Source organism: Podarcis liolepis (genome assembly GCF_965112155.1).
Source record: "Podarcis liolepis genome assembly, chromosome: 4".
Taxonomy (NCBI): Eukaryota; Metazoa; Chordata; class Lepidosauria; order Squamata; family Lacertidae; genus Podarcis; species Podarcis liolepis.
In genome coordinates, this window is record NC_139558.1 from 106,413,312 (window position 1) to 106,439,688 (window position 26,377).

At 53.3% G+C, this 26,377-nt stretch overlaps 1 protein-coding gene across 1 annotated transcript in view; it reads right to left on the reverse strand.

Annotated features, from left to right (window-relative positions):
- Positions 1 to 26,377, reverse strand: part of LOC310705094 (uncharacterized protein) — a gene marked incomplete at its 5' end in the record, with an annotated part of 105,973 nt that overhangs the window by 69,432 nt on the left and 10,164 nt on the right. The gene's annotated exons all lie outside the window — the stretch shown is intronic.

The following is a 26,377-nucleotide window of genomic DNA, read 5'->3' on the forward strand; positions in this document are numbered from 1 at the left end:
ACTCTTTTGGGGGACAGAGGGTGGGCAGGTGTGGGGGGCTCCCTGGTCCTGAATGGGCCAACTGTGCCCCTGAAGGACCAGGTGCGCAGCCTGGGAGTCAGTTTGGACTCACAGCTGTCCATGGAGACGCAGGTTAATTCTGTGTCCAGGGCAGCTGTTTATCAGCTCCATCTGGTACACAGGCTGAGACCCTCCCTGCCCGCAGACTGTCTTGCCAGAGTGGTGCATGCTCTGGTTATCTCCCGCTTGGACTACTGCCATGCGCTCTACCTGGGACTACCTTTGAAGGTGACCTGGAAACTACAACTAATCCAGAATGCGGCAGGTAGCCTGGTGACTGGGAGCAGTCATTTTTTGTAAATAGGTGGTACTCCAGTTGGTGTTTTTCAAGTCATTCTGCCTACGCAAGCATCCCAGTTTCCCTGATGGAAGGATCCCCTTTCTCCTCTCCTCGTGAGTTGTTCTGGGGAGGTTCCCTCCCACTGCCCTGGAGCCAAATTCAAGGGGTTCATGGGGGCATGGAGAGGGGGAGGAATGGGGGGCAGGCTATATTTCGCAGCAGATGGGGCTGGCTAGGTGAATCCTGGCCTCTATTTGTTCTCGTCTGTCCGCTGCTTAGAAGCCTATTTTAGCACTCAGTGATCAATATAGAAATACAAGAAGCCTAGTCTGAATGACCAACTGTCTTGGAGGATCTAGCTGAGACTCCTGCAATGCAGGGGGTGGGACTTGATGACCTTTGGGGTCCCTTTCAACTCTAGGATTCCATGAAAACAGCAACTACAGGTGAATCCTAATGGCGACATTCAGAAGGCTGGTGTAAAGGTGGTGTTTACCCTTTGCAGTAACACTCTGGCACAGTCAGCGTGGTACTTAAGAGTCTTTATTACACATACACAAGAAACAGCTGCAGTTCAGAATTAGGCGTCCAAACCTGTTGAGTCAGATTCGGGGAGCGTCTTCCTACGTTTCCCGCGCAAGACGTCTTTGATCCTTACGTTTCATTTCCCTTCTTGTCTGTGCTGATTTGAAAGCCCCCTCCCTTCCGGAGTCTCAGCTTCCTTCCTGAGCCTCTAGGTGGTTGAGGGGCTCTTCAGCCTCCCTGAGCCCCGGCTCCCCCTGACCGGTCTCTGCCCCCTGTTCTGCCTCTTCTGTCCATTGCTCCTCCGAATCCTCCCTGACAGCTGGCGCCACAGAGTTATCTGGGCAGGAAATCCCACAGTTCACAGCTGGAGTTAACTCTTTATCAGCAAGAACACAATATTCACAGACTTGGCTGAGTTTCAGGCCTCATGAGAACAGCAGCTCATTCCCTGAGGGTTTGTCAGTTTGCATTTCTTAGTGCAGAAAGTATGGATGTGATATTGTCTATTCTATTCTAATTAGTTCAAGAGGGTTCCGGAAGCTTCTCTGCATAAAAGAAACAAGCAGAAAGTTCCTGATGTTTGGGTTATTCCTTCAGAGAAGCTGAGTACAGCTGGGTTAAAGAGGTTCTGTCATCTCTCCTGTCAAGGTCATGCTGACTATAAGAAGAGGCCAGAAGGAGACTGAGTTTCACTTTCTCTTTCTCTCTCTCTTCCTTCTGGTGTTCTGTACAAAGTATGCTGAGTCTTAAGGTTTAGACTTATTATAAGTTAAGTTTAAGTCTGCTGCAACTGGATTTCTTATGGAGAGGGCCAATCCTGTACATTTTGGATTTGTGACCAGTATCCTCATTTGCCTTCAGTAGCAGTTAAAGCTCCGCCGGATGAAATACAATTGCCTCTGGCCTATTTTTGGGAATCCTGCAACATGTTTAGGTCTTACTCTGCTAACTATACATTGGAGTTCTGCTCTGAATCAATATTCAGTAGAATTTTATGACAGTGTCTTCCTCCACAAAATCATTTGCTGAGAGTGAAGTCCCCCGACTCCCCCCAGCTTTCCAAGTCCCCTCCTCTCTGGGGTTTCTGGCAAGCGATTGAACAGTGCGCCAGTGTGCAGCCTGCCTTTGCTCCTCCATGTTAGACCTCTCTTGGCTCTGAGAGACAAGCAGGGAGGGGGGCTTATGGCAGAAGGAGAGGGAGCCCCCGGTGCCTGCTCCTTCTCCTGACTCACCTCTGCCTCTCGACCTCCCTCCTCCCACTCACCTCCTTCCTCTTCTGCCTCTGATTCTGCACTGCATTCTGCCACAGAGTCTCCCAGCTCACTAAGCCCTGTTATCCCTTCAGCTTCTGACACCTCCTCTTCCCAGGCTTCTCCCTCTTCTCCCTCTGACCGCTCATCCTTCCTCCACCTCCACTCCTTGGTCTCTGAGCCATCTTCCCTTCATGGCTCCCCGGCTGCTTCCTCCCACCATTCCTCTGTGCCCAACCAGTCCATGACATTGCTCCATCCCTCAGCCTCTGTCCCCACAAGGCAGTTTCCCCTGACCTGATCTGGTTCCACAGCCGCTGCTTCCCTTCTGCCCCCATGAAAAGGCGGATCAGGAGGTCTTGCCGGCATCATTCTGTCTCCTGAAAGAGAAAACAGGTAAGCAGGATGCCAGGAGTGCCCATGTCTCTCACAGGTGAAACAGGGCATCTCTAACTACAGTTGGGCCTTTCAGAAAGCCTCTCCTGCTGAGTGCAGTTGGACGTTTGTGCCCATTTCATGTTAGTTGTGCAGAAATACATCTCTCCTCCTCTGGACCCTTGTTCCCAACCCCCCCTCCCCCCCAAAAAAGCTTGATGAAAAGAACCCAGAGATTATATGGGAAACCAACAGAATGAGACCAAGTGGAGAAAAACCGCCTTCCTCCTTACCCAGTAGCCTCTCTCTGGTGTCCAACGGAGGCCTCTCTGCCTCACAGGAATCCAGGTCCATTTCTGCAAAACGATCCCTTTTCTGAAAGAACAACAAGGATTAAAAACAGAATGGGGAGAAATATTAGAAAGAGAATGACAAAGACAAAAACATTCAGGGTGTTGGATCTCATTCCATGGATACTTTCCCAGAAAAAGGATGGGTCATCACTAAAGCATTATGGGATGTTCATCATCCTGTTTGGAGCCCCTTGGGAGTATCCAGAGCAAAGTCTCTCTCACCTGCTTTCTCTCCTCTGCCTGACTCAGGAGGAAACCTTCGGCCAGGGCCACCGCCTGGGAACTGCTCTCTGCTCCACAGTCCCTCACCCAGCTCTCCATCTCCGGGGGAAGGACAGCCAGGAACTGCTCCAAGATCACCAGGTCCAGCATCTCAGCTTTCGTGTGCCTTTCTGGCTTCAGCCACTGACGGTCAAGGTCGTAGAGTCGGCTGCAAACCTCTCGGGGTCCTTTGGCCTCCTGGCAGCAGAACCTCCCGAACTGCTGGCTCTGCACCTCTGAGCGGAGGGTGTCCTCCTCACCCAGGATCTTCAGCACAGAGTTTTCCCAGAATCCCCCACTGCTCCCAGTTTGGTTGGCATGGCCTCTTCCTTCTTCAGGTCCAGCTGAGTCTTGCTCATCCATCTGTGCTCTCAGGAAGCCTCTGAGAGATCGGAAGGAACCCTTTGGTCTTCTGCCAAGTTCTGTCTGTGCTAATGAGGTGCTAGGAAATCCTACAAAGCAAATACATTGATTAGTTACAGAATTTTTAGGTTAGAAGAAGAGAAATGTTCCGTGAGCAAGCATGGATGAGTCTTCCTAGGAACCAGGGTGGGACTGTACGAAACCATTAGATATATTCTGAAGAAGAAGACGGAGGAGGAGGAGGAGAGGAGAAGAAGAAGGAGAAGAGGAGGAGGAGGAGGAGGAGGAGGAGGAAGCAGCCTCTAGCCCTCCTAGAAGGAAGATTGTGATGCAAAATGGGGAGGCAACTGAAGGGATTTCTCTGAGGTGAAGGGATTTTCTCTGAGTTGCTCCTGCCTTCGAGTAAATGCAGGAAGTCAGAACTGACTGACAAGGGAATAATTTGTATCTTGTGGGAAATGGATGCCTGGCTCTAGTGGGGGTCCTCATCCGGGGGTCCTCAGGAGTTGCTCTCCCCCCACCCCCACTCCCCTGCTTCTGTCTCCTTTTCCTGCACTTGGTCTCTCTGCCGCTCTCCAGGCCGACTCCTGGGGTGGGGTCCCTTTTTCTTTCCTCTGAGGGCCAGGAATGTATCTGGACAAGGGCCAAGTGGGTGGAGCCAAAGACATCTCCTTTGGCAGGTTGTTGTTGTTATTATTATTATTATTATTATTATTATTATTATTATTATTATTATTATTATCATTATCATCATCATCATCATTACTATTATTTTATTAGATAGCTTAACCCCCCCCCACACACACAGCCATTGATGCCCAGGTCCCTGGAGGCTCAGGGAGTAGCAGCGCCCATTTCCAGCAACAATCCCTTTGGGAGAGAGAGGATGTGGTCCTGGGATGCCCTGCTCTGGGTGCGAGGGGATGGCTGCAGTGGCCTCCGTGGGGAGCTGCCCTGGGAGACACTGGGAAACTGGTCCCCAATGCAGCAGCCAGACTCTGGGAAACTGGGATCCCTCTCTTTATTCCTGGCCTTCCTCTCCCACCTTTTTTTGGGGGGGGTGCTAGTACACCTCGTTGTCCAGCTTTGGAAAACCACTTGCACCTGTTCCCTCTGTTGTGCAGTGATGCTGAGAGACGTCACCCCGACTCCTAGGTACTCCTTTGTTTGAAGAAGGGAGATTTCGGGGGAGAATCATTGTTTTTCTGAAAGGGGGGGGGGCAAAGGCCAACTGAGTTTGGGATCCTCTGCTCTGCAGGAAGGAGAGCGTGGCAGACCTGGCCCCTCCCTGGCAGGACCCTCTCCTCCCTGACTTGGGGTCCCCCCCCCCTGCAGGAGCAGATCCGGCCCCCCAGGCCCCCTCCCCTGCTGCAGCCCTGGGACCCCCACCAGATCCCAGAGAGAGAGAGAGGAGACTCACCAGATCCCGGGAGGGGGCAGGGAGGCAGCCCTTGCAAGAGACACCAAAGCAACACCCCCCTTCCTTGCAGAGAAGGACTGGGGGAGGGAGGGGCCTTGGCTCTGGAGGTCCTGCCCCCCCTTGCTTCCTGTCCTCTCTAGGAAGGCAGCTCGGTCCCCTTTAACCCTTGCCAAGCCAAGTCCCCCAGCTCAGCCCTTCCTCCCTTTGCACAGCCTGACCGACGCGCTGCGCCCCCGAAGAGATCCCGGCTCGCGAAGGGTCTCTCTAATCCAGCGCTGCAGCGCAGAAAGGAGGGGGGGGGAGTGGAGGGCTTGGCCAAAGAGGGGAGCAACTGGGGCGGAGTGGGGAGCCTGTGCAACTGCCTCCCCCCCTCCACTCCCCCCCCCCGGCTGGACCAGAGCAGCTTCTCTTGGGGGGACGCGCCCCCCTCCCCCCCCCCCACAGAGACAGACATATTCAAGGAACCGTTTTAAAGCCGATTTTGCGGGGAGTGGGGCGCCTATGCCCCTGGGGGACTTCCTCGCCCCCCCCCCCGCTAGATACGGCCCTGATCCCTGGGTCATCTAGTCCCACCCCCAGCAAGGCAGGAATCTCAGCTCAAGCATCCCTGGCAGATGGCCGTCCGATCTCTGCTGAGAAACCTCCAAGGAAGGAGAGTCCACCACCTCCCAAGGGAGACCTTTATCCTGCCCAACTGCTCTTAGGTGTCCCTCAAGGCAGCGGGTCCTGAGTTCCAGCCCTGCTGAAACCATTGCACTGGCTGCCGAGGAGGAACCAAGAAAAGTTCAAAATAAATGATGATGATGATGATGATGATGATAATAATAATTTATTATTTATACCCCGCCCATCTGGCTGGGCTTCCCCAGCCACTCTGGGCAGCTTACAACCAAATATTAAAAACACATTGAAACCTCAGTCATTAAAACCTTCCCTCAACAGGGCTGCCTTCAGTTGTCTTCTAAACATCAGATAGTTGTTTATCTCCTTGACATCTGATGGGAGGACACGGAACTGGACTGGAACTTAGTTGACGAGGAAGTCAAGGCGGTAATGACACACTGGGCTAGAGATTTCGGCCGTAACATTTATTTCGAAGAGTGGGAAAAACTCTGGAAACAACATCTTAAATTTACGGCCTGTGTGTCACTTAAAGAGAACCTAATGAAAATGTTTTATCGCTGGTACTTGACCCCGGTTAAACTAGCCAGAATGTACGGATCCTGCAACAAATGCTGGAAGTGCAAGGAAAGGGAGGGGACTTTCTACCACATGTGGTGGGAATGCCAAAAGGTCACAGGGTTCTGGGAGAGTGTATATAATGAAATGAAGAAAATGTTAAGATATACCTTTGTTAAAAGACCCGAGGCGTTCTTGCTAGGTTTGGTAGGAATGGAGATAAAGAAGAAAGATTACAAATTGTTCCAATATGCAACAACGGCAGCAAGGGTCCTAATAGCTAAAAATTGGAAACAAGAGAGTTTACCGACAATGGAGGAATGGAGATCCAAACTATTAGACTATGTGGAGATGGACAGGATGACAGGTAAAATTAGATATATAAAAGATCAGAGGTTTGTTAAAAATTGGGAAAGTTTTACGAAATATCTGGAAAGCTTAATCGATGAACAGATAACACTAGCGGGTTTCAAAGGTGCTCTGTAAGAGGTAAAGGGTAATGCCAAAGGAAAACGGACGAACGAGAATGACTTACGGCATTACAAACAAGGAAACGCGGATTTATTGTTTATTGTTACTTTGGACGATTCGTGGAATGACAGAAGGAAGTCTTATTCATTACTTTTGGTGAAACAATACGAGTATGGATACAGTTTGTTTTGTGCTTTGATTTTTGTAAACCAATAAAAATTATGCATGAAAAAAAAAAAAAGACATCTGATGGGAGGGTGTTCCACGGCACAGGTGCCACTACCGAGAAGGCCCTCTGCCTGGTTCCCTGTAACTTGGCTTCCCGCAGTGCAGAACTGCCAGAAGGCCCTCAGTGCTGGACCTCAGTGTCCAGGCAGAATGATGGGGGGAGGGGGGAGACGCTCCTTCAGGTCTACTGGGCCAAGGCAGTTTAGGGCTTTCAAGGTCAGCACCAACACTTTGACTTGTGCTCAGAAACGTAATGGGAACCAATGTAGGTCTTTCAAGACTGGTGTTATGTGGTCTCGGTGGCCGCTCCCAGTCAGCAGTCTGGCTCCCGTGTTCTGGATTAGTTGTAGTTTCCAGGTCACCTTCAAAGGTAGCCCTGTCCACCCCCCAGAAACAGTACTTCTGTCTTGTCAGGATTCAACCTGAATGCATTAGTTGCCATCCATCCTCCAACCGCCTCCAGACACTCACACAGGACCTTCACCACCTTCACTGGTTCTGATTTGAAAGAGAGGTAGAGCTGGGTATCATCCGCATACTGATGAACACCCAGCCCAAACCTCCTGATGATCTCTACCAGCGGCTTCATATAGATGTTAAAAAGCATGGGGGAGAGGATGGAATCCTGAAGCACCCCACAAGTGAGAGCCCAGGCGTCTGAACACTCATCCCCCACCACCACTTTCTGAACACGGCCCAGGAGGAAGGAGCGGAACCACTGCATAACAGTGCCCCCAGCTCCCAGTCCCTCTAGACCAGAGGTCAGCAAATTTTTTCAGCAGGGGGCTGGTCCACTGTTCTTCAGACCTTGTGGGGGTGCGGACAATATTTGTGGGGGTGGAGAACGAATTCCTATGCCCCACAAATAACCCAGAGGTGCATTTTAAATAAAAGCTATAATTTTTCTCATGTAAAAACACACTGGTTCCTGGGCTGTCAGCGGGCCGGATTTAGAAGGCAATTGGGTCGGATCCAGACCCTGGGCCTTAGTTTGCCTTCCCATGCCTAGACGGTTCAGAAGGATGTTATGGTCGATGGTATCAAAAGCCACTAAGAGATCCAGCAGAACTAGGAAACAGCTCTCACCTTTGTCCCTAGCCCGCCGGAGATCATCAACCAGCGCGACCAAGGCAGTTTCAGTCCCATGATGAGGCCTGAATCCCGACTGGAAGGGATCCAAATGGTCCACTTCTTCCAGGCGTGCCTGGAGTTGTACAGCAACCACATGCTCAATCACCCTGCCCAAGAATGGAAGATTTGAGACTGGGCGATACTCGGCCATCATGGCCGCATCTAAAGATGGTTTTTTAAGAAGCGGTTTAATAACCATCTTTTTCTGGGAAGGCTCCCTCACAGAAAGAGGCATTCACCACCCCACCATCGCCCAGCCCTTCCTGGCTTGCTTTTATCAGTCAAGATGGACAGAGACAGGACTCTAGCACTCTCCCGCCCCAGCCCTGTGCCAGGAAAAAGAGGAGTCTATCTCTTTCCAAATCTGAGCGACTTTAGCTGCAAAAACTTTGCAAAATCATTGCAGGAGATCATGTGGCCTGTACCAGGCCCTGATGGAGCAGGTGGTTCCACTAAATTGCAAACCACCTGAAAGAATCTCCTGCTGCTGTTTTCTGCAGATGCAACAGAGGCGGTGAAGAAGGTCTTCTTTGTTGTCGCTATCGCCACTTGGTAGGCTCGATGTTGAGCTCTAACCCATGTCCAGTGAGATTCAGAATGAGTTTTCTGCCACCAGCACTCTAGCCATCTCAGCGATTGTTTCATTGCCCTCAGATCCGTGGAAAACCACGGGGCTGTCCGGGCTCCATACAATCGGAGAGTGCGCTTTGGAGCCAGACAGTCAATAGGACTAGTTAACTCCACATTCCAGTGGGCCACCAGGGAATCTGTTAAGTGGTCCGGCAGACTTCCCTGTGGTACTATTTGCTTTTGGGACTCAACAGAGTGTGCACAGTGCGGCCCATTGGTGTATAAGCTTGCAGAAGACAGAGTCCACACGCTGTTGTTCTGTACAGCAGAACAGTAAAATAACAAACAGACCATCTGAGACAGCAGGCATGGTGTCTCGGCTTCTTGGCAGAAAACTAAAGTACCGTATTTTTAGGACGCACTTTTCCCCCTCCAAAATTTAAGGGGAAATGTGTGTGCGTCCTATGGAGTGAATGCAGGCTCCTTGGCTTTAGCGAAAGCATCGCGAAGCCTCCAAAGCGCAGAGGGAGCGCTCCCTCCACACTCCAGAGGCTACGTGTTGCTTTCGCTGAAGCCTGGAGAGGGGGGGGTCAGTGCGCACCGACCCCTCTCACTCTCCAGGCTTCAGGGATAGCCACCTAAAGCTTTTGGAGCACAGCAGGACCTCGCGCAAATCTGGCCCCACCCAGACTCGGACACTCCATGGGTCCTGACAGATCTGTGTGTACAAGCTCAAAAGGTTTTTTGGCTATCCTCTCCACCCCGGGATAACTACACCTTTGAACCTTTGCCCCTTTGCATGCCCTGCATTCTAGGGATCTCCCACATTCTTTGAGTTTGCACCCTTTAGTGCAGCTGGGCAATTTCTGAACATCTTCCAAACTGCTGTGCAACATTCTCCTGTGCCACAAATGAACACATGAATCATGACTGGGAACACTAGCACACTGTGCCTGTACTCTTTCGGCATTCCCCCCACCCTTCAGAGGTGTCTCCAGAACAAAGAGATTGTTCTTGCACTCCACGTTGACAAGCAGTTTCCCCCCTCTGGAAATGGAACATGTATTATTTTCAAAACAAACTTTGTACCCTTCCTTCACAAGAGCTGGTACAGATAACAGACAACAATGCATCTCCGGTACAATGTAGACCTGCAGCTGCGCCTGCAAAAAGGAAACATAAACACGTGTCATGTTAGAAACTGGCTTTTGGGATCCGTTTGCAAACTGAACAATCGTCCCAGTTGAAACAGCCCTGCAGTCCCGCATCCCGACAGCAGGTGGCTTGCTTATCAGGTGATGACTGGCTCCTGAATCAATCACCCAGCGCGTCACCGTGTCCTTGTTGGAGTTGTTCTTTAAGGTTGCCATAGAAGCAGTGAGATGAAAAGAACAGCCTCCACTCTCTGAGTCACGTCCTTCCCTTGCGTTCCCACGCTGACTTCCTCTCCTGGACTGGTTCCCATGGGAAACGACCTTGGGCACATCCTGCCCGCTCTCTCTGTTCCTCTGCGGACAGTTGCGACGCAGATGGTCAGGAGAATTGCAAATAAAACAGCGATGAGTGGAAAAATACTGGGGTGAGCTCATAGCTGGCATAACTTCCGGGCTCTCGATTCCAGCCCCGCCCCCTCTCAAACTGCATTCCTGCTTGTCACACACAGTGGAAACTTTTCCAAACTGACTTTTGGGCTTCTCTGCCCCCCCGACAGTTCCAACAGCACTTCGCAAGGCTGTAAAATCTTCAGAGCTTCTCACTAAGCTCTCAGCTTTCATCTGCCCCTGGCCCCCTGCTGAGTTTTCACACACACTTCTCAACACTTGCCAGGCTTCACAGGCAGACTTAATGCCTACCAAATGATGCTGTAGCGTATGGTGCACGCTGGCTTTCAACATGCAGATCTCTCTCTGCTGTCTGTCCACCAGTGCTCCATTTCCAGTAGCCACTGGTTCTCTCTGGGATATGTCCCAAATTTCCGTGGCTAAAAACCACGCTCTCACCTTCCTGACCCATGTATTCCATGTCTGGGTGGTGAGTTTTTCAAGCGGTACCTCCTGGCCAACCGCCATCTTCCCCCCGGGGCCCAGCTGACTCACATAAACAACAGCGTCCAGCTCCCGGTACAGCAGACCAGCCTCCTCCGGCTCCGGCAGATCAGATCTCCTCCTCCCAGCGAGCTCCTTTCAGCCTCAAAAACAGCAAAGCTCTAGCTGGCTCCAGCTTCTTCCCAGCTGGCTTCCCCACACATAGGACGTCTCTCCTGCAACAGCTTCAAAGCTTTGGCAAAGTACCCATAACCTTTGCCGTCCAGAGGGCCAAATATGGCGCCCGGCAGGCTTCCTCTGCGCATACAGCACGCTGCTGATCACAGCAATGTCCTCTTGCTTCTCTCTGGACAGTTTTAGCAGAGCGATACGCAACGGTGAAAGACTGCTGCAGTGTGGGGATCATAAATCAGGCTTGCACGCAGGCTTCTCTTATCTCTAAACACTTTTATTCGGGTAGCATAACATCGTAAATTCAGTCTCAAGCTCCCGGAGACGACTCGCACATCCTCCCTCTCGGACAGAGCGGAAGAGAAGAACACACGCAGAGAAACCACTCCCATACGTGTAAATGTAACCACGCCTCATGATGTAAGGCATCACACAGAACCTCTTAACCCTGTGGGTTCTGATTCCTCCACATCAGATCACTTTGTGGTGCAACTGGACTTCTCCGTGACCCTTCCCCTCTGCAGGGAGGTGGGACTGATTTGGATGGTCTGCCCCTGCCACTTAATGGATCCAAATGGTTACCAGAGAGTGGTAGGAGACGTTTTATCCCATGTTGATGGCCTTTCAGCTGATTCTGTGAGGGGAATCAGAGTTTACAGGGTTAAACAGCTCAGTTCCAGTCGTCCTGCCACTGAGGGGCGGAGAGATCATCCAGGGATCTGTTCTTTGTCTGTGAGTTACCTCGTTTTTCGCTCTATAGGACGCACCCGACCATAGGACACACCTTGTTTTAGAGGGGGCGAACAGGGGGGGGGGGAAATTCTCCCCATCTCTGCTCAGCACCCCTTCAGCGAAGCAGCAGGAGAAACGGAGCCCCTTTCATTTCTCCTCCTTCTTGACTGAAGGGGCGCTGTGCAGCTCTCCCTCTCTGCTGAAGCCAGGAGAGTCTTGCTCTCCCGGCTTCAGCAAAAGGAACCCAAAGCCTTATTAAACCGCTTCTTAAGAAACCATCTTTAGATGCAGCCAATATGGCCAACTATCACCCATTCTCAAATCCTTCATTCTTGGGCAAGGTGATTGAGCAAATGGTTGCTGAACAACTCCAGGCAGCCTGGAGGATACGGACCATTTGGATCCCTTCCAGTCGGGATTCAGGCCTCATCATGGGACTGAAACTGCCTTGGTCGCACTGGTTGATGATCTCCGGCGAGCGAGGGACAAAGGTGAGAGCTGTTTCCTAGTTCTGCTGGATCTCTTAGTGGCTTTTGATACCATCGACCATAACATCCTTCTGGACCATCTAGATCATGGGAAGGCAAACTAAGGCCCAGGGTCTGGAACTGACCCAATTGCCTTCTAAATCTGGCCCGCTGACAGCCCAGGAATCAGTGTGTTTTTACATGAGAAAAATGTGTGCTTTTATTTCAAATGCACCTCTGGGTTATTAGTGGGGCATAGGAATTCGTTCTCCACCCCCGCAAATGGCCCCCTGCTGAAAAAATTCGCTGACCTTTGGTCTAGAGGGACTGGGAGCTGGGGGCACTGTCATACAGTGGTTCCGCTCCTTCCTCCTGGGCCGTGTCCAGAAAGTGGTGGGGGGGATGAGTGTTCAGACCCCTGGGCTCTCACTTGTGGGGTGCTTCAGGATTCCATCCTCTCCCCCATGCTTTTTAACATATATATGAAGCCACTGGGAGAGATCATCAGGAGGTTTGGGCTGGGTGTTCATCAGTATGCGGATGATACCCAGCTCTACCTCTCTTTCAAATCAGAACCAGTGAAGCTGGTGAAGGTCCTGTGTGAGTGTCTGGAGGCGGTTGGAGGATGGATGGCAACTAATGCATTCAGGTTGAATCCTGACAAGACAGAAGTACTGTTTTGGGGGGTGGACAGGGCTACCTTTGAAGGTGACCTGGAAACTACAACTAATCCAGAACACGGGAGCCAGACTGCTGACTGGGAGCGGCCACCGAGACCACATAACACCAGTCTTGAAAGACCTACATTGGTTCCCATTACGTTTCCGAGCACAAGTCAAAGTGTTGGTGCTGACCTTGAAAGCCCTAAACTGCCTTGGCCCAGTAGACCTGAAGGAGCGTCTCCCCCCTCCCCCCATCATTCTGCCTGGACACTGAGGTCCAGCACTGAGGGCCTTCTGGCAGTTCTGCACTGTGGGAAGCCAAGTTACAGGGAACCAGGCAGAGGGCCTTCTCGGTAGTGGCACCCGTGCCGTGGAACACCCTCCCATCAGATGTCAAGGAGATAAGCAACTATCTGATGTTTAGAAGACAACTGAAGGCAGCCCTGTTGAGGGAAGGTTTTAATGACTGAGGTTTCAATGTGTTTTTAATATTTGGTTGTAAGCTGCCCAGAGTGGCTGGGGAAGCCCAGCCAGATGGGCGGGGTATAAATAATAAATTATTATTATCATCATCATCACTGTCAGGGGTTCAGGAGCAGAGGCAAGGGCAAGGGAGGAAACAGAGAGTGAGGGGGAGGAGGCAGAAGAAAAGATGAGTGATGACGACGACCCGAGATCTCCGAGTCTTTCCAGTGAATCAGAAGATTCACAGAAAGGAGCACCAGTGGCCAGGGCAAGGGGGGAGCCTAGGGGGACACCCCAGGAAGAAAGGGCCAGAGGGGGCTCAGAGGGGAGCAGTGGGAAACCGGGACCAGCGTCACCCACAGAGAGCAGGGGAGAGGAAGGGCGCCAGGTATCAAGCGCTGGAAGCTCACAACAGGAGGGAGGGCACGAGTCAGGAGTGGCCACACCTCCATCGGGGAGCGAAGAAACGGTCAGACGGAAAGTGGGAGGTTGGGCGCGCGCGCCAAGTTCAAATGCACAGGAAGGTGGCGCAGTGAGCAGCCCGGAAAGGGAGCCAGGTCCTAAAGCCCGGCGCAAGGAGACAGAAGGGTCCGGGGGGTCAGCGTCAGAAGAATCCCGGAAGGAAGAGACCCCGGGGGGCAGAGGGACCCAGAGAAGAACAGTCAGGCGGAAAAGGTGGAGTAAAGCTAGGGTATTAAGTTGGTGTACAGGGGGCGGAGATTCAGACGGAGCTTCGCCGGTCTAGCCATAAGACGTAGAGTTGCACGCAGCAGCTTGAGAATGGAAACTGAAACTCAATAAAGACTTTTATTTAATGATCGCTGGCTAGCGTGATCCTCTGTGAGCTAGGATCTTGAAGCAGCTCTGACAGTAAGCTCCGTCTCACGTTGTGGGCATCTACGGCCTCGCGGAGAGGAGAGAAAGCGGGTGCCTACTAGCGAGCTCACGAACGGCAGACAACATGACGGCCGAACAGCAGATAGCGGAACTCAGAGAAGCAGTGACACGACTGAATGCCGAGGCTCTTGCATCCAGGAAGAGAGAGGAGGACGCAGCTGCCGCCTACAGGGATCTCCAGGTCAGGTTGGAAGTGCTTACGAAGCAAGGGCAACAGACACCCAAACCGGAGGGGATTGGGTTGGGGCGAAGAACAGGCGGTCTAGTCTCTCACTTCGATGGGAATTTACAACTGTACCCCAACTTTAAAGCAGATGTAATGTGTGCACTGCAACTGCTGGACAAAGACTTTAGAGATGAGCAAGAGAAGGTGGGATTTATCATGTCCCATTTGCATGGAGAGGCTAAAGCATGGCTGCGCAATTTGTGGAGAGATAAGGATCCAGCGCTCCAAACCGCGGATGCCTTTATTAAAGCGATGGATGGCTGTTTTTTATCCAGCATTGACGTGGATCTTGCCCGGAGGGAGGTGCATGGGCTGAAGCAAGGGAGGGCCAGCGTAAGACAGTACCAAGCCCGCTTTTTTGCTTTAGTCAGTGCCTTGGAATGGGACAGAGATTCCGCTCCAGTCAGAGATCTCTTTTGGGAAGGCTTGAGCGGCCCCGTTAAAGACGAAATTGCCAGGGGGGAGAGACCCCGGACCACGCAGGAGGTCGTTCAGAGGGCGCTGGCAGTGGGAGTGCGGCTGGAGGAACGCCCATGGGGCAGGGACGAAGGACGTGGAGGGCGCGAACCAGCGAGAGGGTTTCCCTTCGTTCCCAGGGAAGCTGCGCGTGCGCAATCCACGCCTCCGCCAGGAGGGGGAGCAGAACCGATGGAGGTGGGCGGTGCCAGGGCTCAGTCAGCAACCAGAGCCACAGCACCGGGAGCAGTCAAAGCGAAGCCTCCTAGAGGGAACAGGAAGTGTTACATCTGTGAAAATCCGCAGCACATGGCGAAAGAGTGTCCCCAGAGGCTCCACAAGCACACTGCAGGCTCAGCAATGGTGACTGCAGCAACTCAGCAAGGGGAACCACAGCAGGGAAACGACGGAGTCTGGCTGGAGAGAGAGGCACTGGGGCCCAGCCAGACGTGTCAGTGAAGCAGTCCCCAGAGATTTTGCAGCCCACAGACCCCCTCCCACCCAAACCAGTGGTGAGGCTCACCGCATCGCTCCAGCTACCCAATGGACTCACCATGGACGTGCCAATCACCATTGACTCAGGAAGCAATGCGGACTTTATAGGGCAGGACTTTGTCGACCGGCACGCTATACAGTTGCTGCCTGCCACGCTGCCCCTGCAGGTTGTCACGGTGGATGGCAGGGAGCTGCTAGGGGGGCAAGTGGTGCAGCAGACGCCACCAATGGTGATGCGACTTGGGAATCACAGGGAAATCATCAGCTTCAACGTCACTCAACTATCGGACACGCCCATTGTATTGGGCATGAGTTGGCTGGACAAGCACAGCCCGACGCTGGCGTGGTACCAGAGGCAGCTGACCTTCGGCTCTTCCTTTTGTGCTGAACACTGCATCGTGCCCCGGCAGGAAGGAGAGGAAGAGGAGTCACAGCTGCAGCTAGGCACGCTACAAGCGGTTCCCCACAAGTACGCAGAATTTTTGGAGGTTTTCTGCGAGAAGGAGGCAGACAGGCTACCCCCCCACAGACCATATGACTGCAAAATTGACCTGCTGCCGGGGGCGGCGCTGCCCAAAGGGAAGCTGTATTCCATGTCTGAGGACGAACTGCAGGAACTCAAAGAGTTCATAGATCATAATTTGGAGCGCGGTTTCATCCGAGAGTCCAAGGCAGCGGGGGGCAGTCCTGTATTCTTTGTTAAGAAGCGGGACACGCCCCAAAAAAGACTTGTAGTGGACTATCGCATCTTGAACAGTGTGACCAAGCCATCGGACTTCCCCATGCCCCGAATCGAAGACCTCCTCGCGAAGGTACGCAAGGGCAGCGTGTTCACCAAGTTGGACCTGCGAGGGGCGTACAACCTCATTCGCATGCGGGAAGGAGATGAGTGGAAGACAGCCATGTTCACGCCCCTGGGCACCTACGAATATAGAGTTATGCCGTTTGGATTGCAAAATGGCTCCCACGTTTTTCAAGCTTTCATGCATCACGTGTTGGCGGGGCTCCTCTACAAGACATGCGTCTGTTTCTTGGATGACATCCTGATCTTTTCGGAATCGCAGCAGGAGCATGACGGACACGTCAAGGAAGTGCTGAGCAGGCTGCAGCAGCATAGGCTTTACGCCAAGCTGGAGAAGTGCCAATTCGACGTGACGGAGGTGGATTTCCTGGGCTACAAGTTGTCTGACAAGGGGCTCGCCATGGACAGCGCCAAGATTCGAGCAGTGTTGGATTGGAAAAGCCCACGCAACCGGAAGGAGGTCCAACGGTTTGTCGGCTTCGCGAACTTCTATCGCAAGTTTATCAAAGGCTTTGCCATGCAGACAGCGGCCATCACGGACACGCTCAGCTCCAAGAAAAAGAAGTTCATCTGGACAGAGCAGGCGGAGCAGTCCTTTCAGGCACTCAAGCGTCTCTTCGCGTCGGAAGAGCAGCTGCTTCATGTCAACCCCAGCAGGCCGATGAGAGTGGAGACAGACGCTTCGGACAGAGCCGTGGGAGCCGTCCTGCTGCAGAAGGACCCGCAGGGGGTTTGGAGGCCGGGAGCGTTTTACTCCAGGAAGCTCAGCAAGTCGGAGCAGAATTACACCATCTGGGACAGGGAGTTGCTGTCCATTCATGCAGCATTCAAAGCGTGGCGGCACTTCCTGATCGGCGCAAAGCACACGGTGCAGGTCTGCACGGACCACAAGAATCTGGAGCACTGGCGCACGGCACAGTTCCTGAACCAGAGGCAGATACGTTGGGCTGAGTTCTTTGCGAACTTCGACTTCCGAATAGAGTATGTCCCGGGGGACACCAACATCATGGCGGATGCTCTCTCCCGTAAGCCACAGTATCTGGAGGAGGCGACGCCAGCGGCAGCCATGCACATCTTCGCACCGACGGTGTGGGCGTGCGCATCAGCGACAGTGGACCTGGATGCGGTGAGGAGAGCGCTGCAGGCTGACACCTTCGCGCGAGCCAAGATGGCAGAGGCGCAAGGAGGCGCGGCGGCGACTGGCGAGTTCCAAGTTCGCGATGGATTACTCCTTCGTAAAGGGGCCATCTACGTGCCGGGGGACGATCTTCGCGCCAAAGTACTGCAGCAGCTGCACGACGCACCCACTGCCGGGCACTTTGGCACAGAGAAGACAATAGAATTTGTTATGTAGTGTAGTTTCACCCTGGGCCAACAGGGGGATACTGTATATAGTTTTCACTCAGGTCTGTAGATAGTTTTCACTCAGGTCCGCGGCAGTTATTTTAGGCGGGAACTCTGGGCTGTGGTGGTTACAATGTTGACAGCCGGCTGCCTATAAATACAGGCCGGCTGAGCTGTTCCCAGTTAGTTCTATTCCAGCTTACCATAATAAAGAGCTACTTGAAGAAATCGCTGTGCCGGCTGCTATGTCAACCCACGACTTAACACTGGCGACGAGGATGGGATGGATGGACATCAGAGCACAGCCAGATGCGGCCAGCCTCTGAACTGAGCTGAATCACTGAGCTGAATCACAGAGCGAAATCACTGAGCGAAATCACTGGGAAGAACCAATTCAGAGCTGACTGTTCTGGCTAGAGCACTGTGTTCCATCCATCGCCCTTCACGCCGGCATCGGAATCATGGCTTCACTTGTGCCTCTACCGCCGTTTGCGCCAGCCTCTGAATCATGGGACACGATCCAAGAGAAGCTCCGCAACCACTACGCACCAAAGCCGTCCAAGATTGCTGCCCGCCATGCGTTCTACCACTGGAACCAGGCAGAGGGGGAGTCAATCAACAACTACACCACCGCCCTGCGACAGGCTGCAATGCACTGTGAGTTCCGAGACTTAGACGATGCCCTGATGGATCGAATCGTCTGCGGGGTCCGGGACATCCATCTGCAACGGCGCCTCCTAGCCAAGCCAGACCTCACGCTACAGAAAGCCATTGAGGAGGCTGTGGCCTCAGAAGCTGCGGAACGCTCCGCCCAGGAGATCCGCAAGTCCAGCAGCCCGCGTCTTGCTAGGGAGCCAGTTCCGGTGCATCATGAAGAGGCCAGCAGTGAGGAGGCATCCTCCAGTGAAGACGATGACGTGCACCAGACAAAGCGGGAGCGCAGGAAGTTCCAACAGAAGTCCAAGGGCCAACCGGAATGTGCTGGCTGCGGAGGCAACCATTCCCGTGTCATGGTCGGATCACTTCCTGGTGCAACTGGACTTCTCTTTTTTTTTTGCAACATAATTTTTTATTATTTCAGCATAAACAAACGAAATAAAACAAACAGTTTCATACTATTTTACAGATTCATTCTTAAGACTTCCTTCGACCTCTCCGTAAATCTTTCGTTATCTAACTAACACATATTTTCGCATCTCCTACTATCTATTGACATTGTTTCATTCCTTTCCATCCTTTTCCTTTTGACAATAGACTTACTTTTCTCACAGAGTTCTTTTAAACCCTACTAGCGTTATTTGTCCCTCACATAATTTATCCAGATATTCCACGAATGTTCCCCAATCTTCTATAAACTTTTGATCTTTTAAATATCTAATTTTCCCCGTCAAGCAACTGGACTTCTCCACAACCCTTTCCCTCTGCAGGGAGGAGGGACCAATTCGGATGGCCCACCCCTGGTACTTAATGGATCCAAATGGTTTCCAGAAAGGAGGAGGGGATGTTTTATCCCGTGTTGATGGCCTTTCAGCTGATTTCCATGTGGCCCCTGGAATGTGGAGTTAACCCGGGCTATCGATGGCCTGGTTCCGAAGCGACCTCTCCGATACATGGAGCCTGGAGAGCCCCGTGGATTTCCCCGGATCTGAGGGCGATGAAACAATCACTGAGATGGCTAGAGTGTCGGTGGCAGAAAACACACTCTGAATCTGACCAGATATGGGTTAGAGCTCAACGTCGAGCCTACCAAGTGACGATGGCTGTCTAAACTGCCTCTATTTCATCTGCAGAAAACAACACCAGGAGACTCTTTCAGGTGGTTCGCAATTTAGTGAAACCACCTGCATCATTGGGGCCTCAAAAGGACCCTAAGATCTCCTGCAATGATTTGGCAAAGTTTTTTGCAGTTAAAGTCACTCAGATTTGGAAAGAGGTAGACTCCACCATGGGAGCAGGGCAAGGCTGGGAGAGTGCTAGAGTCCCCTCTAGTCAGGTTGCCTCCAAGGATGTGGACAGGCTGCTTGGACAAGTGAAACTGACCACCTGCCTCCTTGCTCATCCTGGCTCATAAAAGCCAACCGGGAAGGGCTGGGTGATAGGCTCTGTGGGGTGGTGAATGCTTCCCTCTGTGAGGGAGCCTTCCCAGACCCGATGAAAGAGGCAGCTATTAAACCGCTTCTTAAAAAAAATATCTTTGGACCAGGCCAATATAGCCAACTATCGCCCAGTCTCACATTTCCCATTTTTTGGTATGCTGATTGAGCGAGTGGTTGCTGAACAACTCCAGGCACACCTGGAGGATGCGGACCATTTGGATCCCTTCCAGTCGGGATTCACCATGGGACTGAAATTCCCTTGGTCGCGCTCGTTCATGATTTCTGGCGGGCGCTAAAGTGAGAGCTGTTTCCTACTTTTGCTGGATCTCTCAGCGGCCTTTGACACCATCGACCATAACATTCTTCTGGACCGGCTAGAGGGGCTGGGAGCTGGGGCCACTGTTATACGGTGGTTAATCTCCTTCCTCCTGGGCCATGTCTAGAAAGTGGTGATGGGGGATGAGTTTTCAGACCTTTGGGCTCTCACTTGTGGGGTGCCTCAGGGTTCTGTCCTCTCCCCCTTGCTTTTTAACATATATATGAAGCCACTGGGAGGGATCATCAGGAGGTTTGGGCTGAGTTTTCATCAGTATGCGGATGACACCCAGTTCTACCTCTCTTTTCAATCAGAACATGTGAAGGTGGTGAAGGTCCTGTGTGAGTGCCTGGAGGCGGTTGGTTGGTGGATGGATGGACAGGGGCTAAGAGATTGAGGTTGAATCCTGACAAGATAGAAGTACTCTTTTGGGGGACAGACGGCGGGCAGGTGTGGGGGACTCCCTGGTCTTGAATGGGGTAACTGTGCCCCTGAAGGACCAGGAGCGCAGCCTGGGAGTCATTTTGGACTCACAGCTATCCATGAATGTGCAGGTCAATTCTGTGTCCAGGGCAGCTGTCTACCAGCTCCATCTGGTATGCAGGCTGAGACCCTACCTGCCCGCAGACTGCCTCACCAGAGTGGTGCATGCTCTGCTCATCTCCCGCTTGGACTACTGCCATGCACTCTACGTGGGGCTACCTTTGAAGGTGACCCGGAAACTACAACTACCGCAATCCAGAATGCGGCAGCTAGACTGGAAGCTGGTGACTGGGAGTGGCCTCCATGACCACATAACACCAATCCAGAAAGACCTACATTGGCTACCAGTACATTTCCGGGCACAATTCAAAGAGTTGCTGCTAACCTTGAAAGCCCTAAACGGCCTCATCCCAGTAGTCCTGAAGGAGCATCTCCACCCCCATTGTTCTGTCCGGACACTGACGTCCAGCACCAAGGGCCTTCTGGCGGTTCCCTCATTGTGAGAAAAGAGGTTACAGGGAACGAGGCAGAGGTCCTTCTCGGTGGTGGCACCCGCCCTGTGGAACGCCCTCCCATCAGATGTCAAGGAAATAAACAACTATCTGACTTTTAGAAGACATCTGAAGGCAGCCCTGTTAGGGAAGTTTTAAATGTTTGATGTTTCATACTGTTTTTAGTATTCTATAGGGAGACACCCAGAGTGGGTGGAGTATCATCATCATCATCATTATTAATATTATTAATATTGGAACCAGGGCTGGACTGCACCACAGCCCAAACCATGAGGTATCTGGAGGAGGAGGAGGAGGAGGAGAAGGAGGAGACGAAGAAAGCAGCCTCTAGCTCTCCTAGAAGGAAGATTGCAATGCAAAATGTGGAGGCAACTGAAGGGATTTCTGGGAGATGAGTCAGCCTGGTTGCTCCTGCCTTCCAGTCAATGCATGAAGTCAGAACTGACTGACAAGGGAGTCCTCTTCACAACGCACTGGGTATCTTGCTCTTTGGCTGTCTGCACTGCTGCCTGGAGTGGCTCCCTCAGCTCAGAGCGCTTCAGCTCTGGGTTCTTGTTAGCTTCCTCATTCATAGACTCCATATCTGCACAGACTGCAGTTTGGTCAGGAGACATGAGATCGTCCTCAAAGCAAGAGTCTGTCCACCCTCACCAGCCTCAGACCTCAAGGAAACCTGGCTCCTTTTTCATGGTTCTCCATTTTAACCTCTTTCATGTTGTCATCTTTCATAACCTGTCAGCAGGACTTGGAATGCAGAAGAACAAGAAGGAGGAAAACCGACTGCCAGCACCTGTGTTCCAGAATATCACCCACCTTCACTCCCTTTCTAAGTTTGTCCCCTCTGGGCACCTTTTGACCTTCTGCCAAGTTTTGTCTGTCTTAATAAGAAGCTCTAGCAAATCCTAGAAAGCAAAAACATTGTTCTGTTACAGAATTTGTAGGTCAGGAGAAGAAACAAGATCCCTGAACAAGCATGGATGAGTCTTGCCAGGAATCAGGACTGGACGGGACCAGAGCCCAAACCATGAGATACCTTTTTGAAAAGAAAGAGGAGGAGGAAGGGGAGAAGAAGTAAGTCTCCAGCCCTCTAGCAATGCAGAATGTGGAGGCAACTGAAGGGATTTCTGGGAGATGAGTCAGCCTGGTTGCTCCTGACTTCCAGTCAATGCATGAAGTCAGAACTGACTGACAAGGGAGTCATTTGAAAAATGGATGCTTGGCTCTAGTGGGGGTCCTCACTTGGGGGTCCTCAGGAGTGGCTCTCCCCCCACCCCCACTCCCCTGCTTCTGTCTCCTGGGATGCCCTGCTCTGGGTGCGAGGGGATTGCTGCAGTGGCCTCCGTGGGGAGCTGCCCTGGGAGACACTGGGAAACTGGTCCCCAATGCAGCAGCCAGACTCTGGGAAACTGGGATCCCTCTCTTTATCCCTGGCCTTTCTCTCCCACCTTTCCTTCCTCCCTCCTCGCGGGATTTTTTTTTTGGGGGGGGGGGTGCTAGTACACCTCGTTGTCCAGCTTTGGAAAACCACTTGCACCTGTTCCCTCTGTTGTGCAGTGATGCTGAGAGACGTCACCCCGACTCCTAGGTACTCCTTTGTTTGAAGAAGGGAGATTTCGGGGGAGAATCATTGTTTTTCTGAAAGGGGGGGGCAAAGGCCAACTGAGTTTGGGATCCTCTGCTCTGCAGGAAGGAGAGCGTGGCAGACCTGGCCCCTCCCTGGCAGGACCCTCTCCTCCCTGACTTGGGGTCCCCCCCCTGCAGGAGCAGATCCGGCCCCCCAGGCCCCCTCCCCTGCTGCAGCCCTGGGACCCCCACCAGATCCCAGAGAGAGAGAGAGGAGACTCACCAGATCCCGGGAGGGGGCAGGGAGGCAGCCCTTGCAAGAGACACCAAAGCAACACCCCCCTTCCTTGCAGAGAAGGACTGGGGGAGGGAGGGGCCTTGGCTCTGGAGGTCCTGCCCCCCCTTGCTTCCTGTCCTCTCTAGGAAGGCAGCTCGGTTCCCTTTAACCCTTGCCAAGCCAAGTCCCCCAGCTCAGCCCTTCCTCCCTTTGCACAGCCTGACCGACGCGCTGCGCCCCCGAAGAGATCCCGGCTCGCGAAAGGGTCTCTCTAATCCATCGCTGCAGCGCAGAAAGGAGGGGGGGGAGTGGAGGGCTTGGCCAAAGAGGGGAGCAGCTTGGGGGGGAGTGGGGAGCCTGTGCAACTGCCTCCCCCCCTCCACTCCCCCCCCCGGCTGGACCAGAGCAGCTTCTCTTGGGGGGACGCGCCCCCCTCCCCCCCCCCCACAGAGACAGACATATTCAAGGAACCGTTTTAAAGCCGATTTTGCGGGGAGTGGGGCGCCTATGCCCCTGGGGGACTTCCTCGCTCCCCCCCCCCCCGCTAGATACGGCCCTGATCCCTGGGTCATCTAGTCCCACCCCCAGCAAGGCAGGAATCTCAGCTCAAGCATCCATGGCAGATGGCCGTCCGATCTCTGCTGAGAAACCTCCAAGGAAGGAGAGTCCACCACCTCCCAAGGGAGACCTTTCCCTGCCCAACTGCTCTTAGGTGTCCCTCAAGGCAGCGGGTCCTGAGTTCTAGCCCTGCTGAAACAATGGCGCTGGCTACAAAGCAGGTACCAAGAAAAGTTCAAAATAAATGATGGTGATTGTCAGAGCTGCTTCAAGATCCTAGCTCACAGAGGATCACGCTAGCCAGCGATCATTAAATAAAAGTCTTTATTGAGTTTCAGTTTCCATTCTCAAGCTGCTGCGTGCAACTCTACGTCTTATGCTTAGATCGGCGAAGCTCCGTCTGAATCTCCGCCCCTTGTACACCAACTTAATATCCTAGCCCTGCTCCACCTTTTCCGCCTGACTGTTCTTCTCTGGGTCCCTCTGCCCCCCGGGGTCTCTTCCTTCCGGGATTCTTCTGACGCTGACCCCCCGGACCCTTCTGTCTCCTTGCGCCGGGCTTTAGGACCTGGCTCCCTTTCCGGGCTGCTCACTGCGCCACCTTCCTGTGCATTTGAAATTGGCGCGCGCGCCCAACCTCCCACTTTCCGTCTGACCGTTTCTTCGCTCCCCGATGGAGGTGTGGCCACTCCTGACTCTTGCCCTCCCTCCTGTTGTGAGCTTCCAGCGCTTGATACCTGGCGCCCTTCCTCTCCCCTGCTCTCTGTGGGTGACGCTGGTCCCGGTTTCTCACTGCTCCCCTCTGAGCCCCCTCTGGCCCTTTCTTCCTGGGGTGTCCCCCTAGGCTCCCCCCTTGCCCTGGCCACTGGTGCTCCTTTCTGTGAATCTTCTGATTCACTGGAAAGACTCGGAGATCTCGGGTCGTCGTCATCACTCATCTTTTCTTCTGCCTCCTCCCCCTCACTCTCTGTTTCCTCCCTTGCCCTCGCCTCTGCTCCTGAACCCCTGACATCCATCCCCCCCTCGAAGCCCCCTCTTCCCCCCTCCCCTCCGTCCGGTGCGGGAGCTGGGTGCTGCCGTGTCAGGGGGACGAATGCCGGATACAGTTCGCGTCCCGTGGCGGGCCTCCATCTGAAGTCTTCCGGTTCTTCCTCCCTGCTCTCGTCGACGACGGTCACCTCCGCTTCCATCTCTGTGCCGCCGTGCTCGAACCCCGGGTCGTCCCCGAATATGTCCATGTCCGTCTCTCCCTCGTTTCCTTCTGGGGACGTTGCTCGTCCTGGACCCTCCAGCCACTTTCTGCGCCACTGCTCCTCTGGTCTATCGTCCCACCAATACGATGGTTCTGAAGCAGATCCCGAGGGTGACCCCTCCGGGGAACGGGCGTTTCGTGTCGGTTCCTCGTCCGAGTCGAACCCCTGGAACGTGCTGGCTGAAAGCGTGGGCGTGAAAAGCCAGTCGTCGAAAAAGTCCGCTGGCATGGGCCTATGTGGGAAGAGGGCATGAAACTCTTCTTTGAGCAGAGGTTCGTCTAAAGCGTAGCCCGGCACCCAGCTGTTGGCACTGGCCGGGGTGCCCTCTCTGGCGAGAAAGTATTCTACCCCCTCTTCCCCCCATCTGGAGTCCAAAATCTCTGTGACTTCGTTGATGTGCTCCACCTGTGCCACTCCCCCTTGCTCGGTTCTCTCTCGGAGCGGACTCGGTGCCGTTCCTGGTTCCTGAAACCTGTGAGGTGCCTTGTAGGGAGTGAGCACCGATCTGTGGAACACCGGATGCATCCTGGAGCCCTCCGGAAGTTTCAGCCGGAAAGCCACCGGGTTGACCTGCTCTTCGACTTGGTAGGGTCCTAGTTGTTTATGCCCTAGTTTCTTCTTCGCCAACGACCTGGCCGGCACTGCGTGGGCTGCTAACCAGACCCAGTCTCCCACATGGATCTCTTCGCCAACCCTCCTGTGTTTGTCCGCTTGCACCTTGTATGCGTGTTTAGCCAGCTCCAGGTGCCGCCGAAGCTGATCGTGGACTTCCTGCAACTCCAATGCGAACGCATCTGCTGTCTGCGGCTCCCCCTCCCACATTCTTTCCAGTCCCGGGAAGGTTCTGGGGTGCCTCCCGTTGTTGGCGAAGAACGGCGTGCCCCCTGTGGACACGTGCTTCGTGTTGTTGTAGGCGAACTCGGCGAGAGGCAGGTAGTCCACCCACGTCGCGGGCTGTTGATTCGCATAACATCTCAGGTACTGCTGCATGATGGCATTGACCCGCTCCGCTTGCCCGTTGGTCTGCGGGTGTCTAGCCGAAGCCAGGTTGATTTTGACGTTCAGGAAGCCCATCAGCTTCTGCCAGAAGTTCGAGATGAACTGCCGCCCCCGGTCAGACAGTATAGACCGCGGAAGCCCGTGAACCTTGAACACGTGGTCTATGAACAGTTTGGCTGTTTGTTCCGCCGTGGCCACTTTCGCACACGGAATGAAATGTGCCATCTTGGAGAACAAGTCCACCACCACTAGCACTGCCGTCTTGCCCCTTGAGCTGGGCAGATCCGTGACAAAGTCCAGGGCCACTCTCTCCCATGGTTCGCCCGGGGTTTGCAGCGGTTCCAGCAGCCCCGCCGGCGGTCTGTGTACTGGTTTGGCCCTCTGGCAGGTGTCGCACCTCGCCACGTAGTCCGCGACCTCCCCTCTCATTCTGGGCCACCAGAAGTCCCTGGCGACTAATTCTGTTAAGTCGTGGGTTGACATAGCAGCCGGCACAGCGATTTCTTCAAGTAGCTCTTTATTATGGTAAGCTGGAATAGAACTAACTGGGAACAGCTCAGCCGGCCTGTATTTACAGGCAGCCGGCTGTCAACATTGTAACCACCACAGCCCAGAGTTCCCGCCTAAAATAACTGCCGCGGACCTGAGTGAAAACTATCTACAGACCTGAGTGAAAACTATATACAGTATCCCCCTGTTGGCCCAGGGTGAAACTACACTACATAACACCCCTCCCCACTGAGATAAGGCGTTAGTTACAATCGTAATGGTTTCCTTATATACAGCACTACGCGTAATGGTTCAATTAAGCACAAAAGCATATCGGTTACATTTCCCATACTTAGACCAACAGTGATACCTGTCCAACAACATAGTCCTTTAAATAAGTTGGGCGCTTGGCAACTCTGCCAGACCGCCGGGGACTGGTAGCCAAGTCCGGAGGGCCACACAGTTCTCGCTGAGGCTGTGGTGCGACCCTAGGTGGCGTTGGAAACAACTCCCCTGGATCCGCTGCTGTGGGTGGAGCCTCCGCAAGTGGAGCGGTCTGAGTCTGTTCTGAAACGGCTTGGTTCGGCTCCACGCTGACAGTTT